Genomic DNA, 5,204 nt, shown 5'->3' on the forward strand with positions numbered 1-5,204 from the left:
TGAAGCCACAAACCACAAAGATAGAAACCCCATTTTTGTGGGTACTTCAAGTCTCGTCTTTGAGTGTATCAAGTTTATACTCCGACAAGCCTTGAAGTAGGGGGCATTTATAAACACCAAAATTTTGTGGAACTCTATGAGATGATTACCCTTACTCAAGAAAAGTGTGACAATTTGGAAAGTCACGATTAGTGGGAACATCCTCCTGAACGAGCTCAACACGCTTTGTAGCTTAGGACAAGTTTAAATTGGGTTTCAATATCATTGTTGTCAATGTACGCAAATCATACTCATTCAAATTACCAAAATTCTAGTATTAAATGTCTCAACATTTAATAGGTCGCTCAAATACTTTAATATAAAAAAAAGATTATTATTTTTCTTTTATATCCTAAAATTTTTACATAGGCTATGGATCACTGTGGTCCAAGCCAAGTGACACTTTGCATTAGGTATCTGGACAATAAGAACTCCTACGCACCCAATGCAACACACAATGCTAACAAGTTTTATTTTATGTCCTATATTTTTACATAACCTATGGATCATTGTGGTCCAAGGCAAGTGCCACTTTGCATTAGGTATCTGGACAATAATAACTCATGCACACCCAATGCTAAGTAATTAAAAACCAAGTTAAATAAAATTTAAGTGAATATCAAAGCTAGCAGTATATTGATCATACTAGTATAAAAGGTTTACAGTATTAGGCATTATGTGGAAGTTATGATAAAGGCATTTGTCAAAAAATATTGATATGAACAACAACTACATGTCAATTTTAAGTTAGTTGGGGTCAATTCTCTTGGGTTTCTGGATCAGGGCGAGGAGGAATGGATGTACAAGTGACATGTATAAGTTATACTTCCAATCCCCATACTACCTTAATCTAATAATTAAATCATGAAGACATAAAGAACTTCACAGATTGGAGGTGCACCAAAATTCAATCAATACCTACCTAGAATAGTAGGGTTCATGGAACATAATAAAAAGGCAATTTAATATATTGTTCACTACAGGAAAATTCCTTTTGCATCAGAAATATAATTTTTTAGCATTCAATCAAAGCATTACTTGGTTGTCAAGGAAGTGAGTTGAGAACCACGAGGTATCAAGTACAATTTTCAGTGGTGGCAAAAATGTAGGTGATTTCTTCTATTTATGCTTTGAAGGATAGACTTACCGAGTATCACAATCAAGAAAGCATGGTTTAGCAATAGAAAGGAAGAGGGAGAAATATCAATTAATGTAATTCTAGACGCAAGAACAATAAAGTGAACCACAATCAAGAAAACAAAGTATACTATTAAGAAACAGAAAAAAAAAAGACAGAGATTTATAAGTAGAAAAGGACGGTCTAGCAACTAAAAGACATTTAATTACTAGAATAAAATCTAAGGGTGAAAGGAAATTGAACTCATACTAGTGGAGACTAACCTAAGTAATCAAGAGGGTTCAATTGAACAGATATGAGGGTTTCTTCAAACTCACAAAGAAGCCTAAACATCAAATGTTCATTCAAAAACCAACTCCTAAAATAAACCCTAGTTTCTACTATTTAGATTAATAGATAAACTAACCTAAGCTAGTTACAATAATACCCGTGAGCTAAACCCAAAGAAAGTCTAGCCTATTAATTATTTAAAATTTAATCATCATATATATATGAACAATGCCTATTATACTCTTTGAGGTCATTCTCATTATTTTAAGTCAAACTTCAACAAATCTTGTGTGTGCGTCTCCATGCTTTTGGGAGATAAATATTACATAGAAGGTATGAGATGACCCCAAAGGCACTTGATCGATCTTTATTCTCATCTGATTAATTAATTTCTACAAAACATCTATCTGACTACGGAGTGAATGATTTGATCAATGAATATTCAATTTTTATTCAATGTCGAATGAATTCGCACCAATTAATTAACTCCGATCGAGCTAATCAAACCCCAAAGCAAATTATAAATTTTAGTTAGGATTCTAGGAGACAAAAATTTGTTTGCAATAAATCTTATATATGGAAAATTAACTCCAACTACAATATAAATATGACGAAACAAGAATATTTTATTAATTAACAGTTTGTGTACAATTATGTCCCTCTCTTGATTCTTTTGTAGGATAATTTACAGCTAAAATGAATTTTATTTGATATCCATGTAAAGAGGTTTTGGTGGATTTCTTTTTTTTGTGAAGAATTTAGTTATCAAGAACATTCCACCCGCATCTTGATATCTTTGAAAATATTTCATGAATTTATGAAATTTTCAAGATCCCTCTCTAAGGGATCTATTACCCTTTATATAGTGTAAGCTATGAGTACTTTTCAAGAATCCTAACTGAAATTGGACTCATCTGGTAGAGTCCCATACAATTTTGATGTCTACAAATGTCGAGTTCCTATCTCATAAAGAAACTGATTTCTTTTTTAAATAACGTTTCTGGTTACATAGTTCACTTAACTGTCTTGTTGGCTAGAGTTTTATTGTTTGAGGTGTAATCAACAGTCCCAGAAGAGGTCTTATCTTTAGAAATGTATTAATATCTTTGCTGAAGCTAGAATAAACAAAGATCGCACAAACAACGGACCAAACAATATCTCCAAGCACCTTTGAGAAAGTAGTTTCAGCCTCCCATAAGAATGTGGACACGAGATCCAATTTCTCAAACATCCTCAATAGTACAACATATGTGCCTTTGTAGATCTGGCAAGGCATGATGAATGTGCTTGTGCAGGCCAGCCTTAACTGCATATTGAGCATATCTTTCATTGTTTAAAGAAGCAGATCTCAAATCAGTAATTAGTCATGGTGTCAGTACGAATATTTAAAATCGAGATGTGTTGTAAAAACATAATCTAGCACTGCATCTCCAAGAAGTTCCGAACGTTGATATCATCGTGGAATCTCATACAGCATGTATGATCCTTGAGTTAGAGCTTCAACAAGCAGTGAAGGATCATGGATCTTGTAATGTAGCAGGGATTCAAAGTACCAGACATTAACAATCTTCTCAGCATTCACAGGGAAGTGTCTTGGCATAGGTGCATCGACAAAATCAATGTGCAACCAAATCCATTTCATAAATGATTAAGCCGCTACTTCCCCACACGAGTTGAGATCGGCACTTATTAGTTCCTCAACCACATCAACTACTTCTTACTATTTCTAATCGTTTGCCTTGTCCTACAACCACATCAAAGATGTGAACTTGAGAATTAGGAATGATTCATGCTTTAAAATCAAATGGTTCATTACGGATAAATTTTAATATTTTACGAGCACATCCAAACTTGCACAGTATAACATTGGAAATGATTTTAGTTTTCTTAATTCTGAGAAAACCCTCGTGATGACTTTCATAAGTCTTAAACAGTTGTATACTAACATCACATTTGAGAAAATAGTCTCCAAGTTTCCCAAGTTATTCCAAATGAAACTTCTGGAGGCATTTCTTTGCTGTCATTACTTCCAAAACCTTAGCAGTTGGGATACAAAGTCTTAGTTTGCAGTGATCCAAAAGCTTTCTTTCCAAGTTTATTTAGCTTGATTGCTTCCCCTATAAAGTTTAAAGGTTGTAGCACGACAGATAGTTATTGGCGAAAGATTCTTGACCTTGGGAATCTTATGAATTCTAAGGTATACACATATGGCAGTGAATCTGTTATACTCCATCCAAACAGATTCACTGCCATACGTGTATACCTTAGAATTTATAAGATTGTCAAAGTTAAGATTATTTCACCAATAACTATCTGCCATGCTAGAACCTTTAGACTTTATAGGGGAATAAATCATGCCGAATAAAATTGAAAAGAAATCCTTTTTATCACTGCAAACTAAAACTTTTTATCCCAACTTCTAAGGTTTTGGAAGTGATGACAACAAAGAAATGCCCCCAGAAGTTTCATTTGGAATCACTTGGGTAACTTGGAGACTCGTTTCTCAGAGATGCTATCAGTATATAGCTGTTTAAGACTGATGAAAATCATCATGAAGGTCTTTTCAGCATTAAGAAAAATAAAATCATTTTCAATGCTACATTATATTGTTCAAGCTTGGATGTGCTCGTAAAATTCTGAGATTTATCCGTAATGAACTATTCGATCATAAAATGGGGCTCATTCCTAATGATAATTCTCAAGTTTAAAGCTTTGGCAAAGAGTTTACCTTTGGTGAAAATGTATAGTAGGGTAAAGTAGGATATTAAAAGCAAGAGTGTAGCTGATGTGGTTGAGGCACTAATAGGTGCCTCCCTCATCTCAGGCGAGGAAGTAGCAACTTTATCATTTATGAAATGGATTGCGATGGACATTGATTTTATTGATGCACCTATCCTAAGGCACTTCCTCGTGAATGTTGAGAAGCTAGTCATTGTACGGTACTTGGAAATCACTGCTACATTACAAGTTTTATGACCCTTCATTGCTTGTTAAAGCGCTAACTCACGGATCTTACATGCTACTTGAGATACCAAGATGCTATTAGAACTTGGAATTTCTTGGAGATATAGTCCTAGGTTATGTTGTTACAACACATCTCTATTTCAAATATTCGAGACTGAATCCAAGACTAATTACTTATTTGAGGTCTACTTTTGTAAATAATGAATGTTATGCTCAAATTGTAGACAAGGCTAGCCTGCATAAGCACATTGTTCTTGCCTCGCCAGATCTGCAAAGGCAGATATGTTGTACTGTTGAGGATTTTTAGAAATTGGATCTTGTGTCCACGTTTGGATGGGAGAGTGGAACTACTTTCCCAAAGGTGCTTGGAGATGATTTTGAGTCCCTTGCTAGAGAGCGATCTTTTTTGATTTTGGCTTCGACAAAGATACTACATTTCTAAGCATAAGACCTCTTCTGGAATAGTTGATTAGACCTCAACCAATAAAACTCTATCCAACAAGACTATTAAGTGAACTATGTGACCCAAAAAGATTCATGGGACAAGAACTCGACATTTGAGACATCAAAATTTTGTGGGACTCTACTAAATGAGTCCAATTTCATTTAGGATTTTTGGAGACTAGTTACCCTAAACTCTAGCTCACACTTATATAACACTTATATAAAGTGTAATATATTTCTTTGATTAGGCATCTCTAAATTTTCATATCTTCATGAAATATTCATGAAGTGATCAAGATATGGGTGCACTCTTCTTGACAACCAAATACTTTAACAAGATCTGTAAAAT

The 5,204-nt window shown here is 34.1% G+C and overlaps 1 pseudogene; it reads left to right on the top strand.

The window, feature by feature from the left end:
- The window catches only part of LOC125859456 (endoribonuclease Dicer homolog 2-like), a 5,538-nt pseudogene extending 685 nt beyond the window's left edge, over positions 1-4,853 (top strand).
- Positions 4,854-5,204: the final 351 nt, after the last annotated feature.

Source organism: Solanum stenotomum, chromosome 1 (assembly GCF_019186545.1).
Source record: "Solanum stenotomum isolate F172 chromosome 1, ASM1918654v1, whole genome shotgun sequence".
Lineage (NCBI taxonomy): Eukaryota > Viridiplantae > Streptophyta > Magnoliopsida > Solanales > Solanaceae > Solanum > Solanum stenotomum.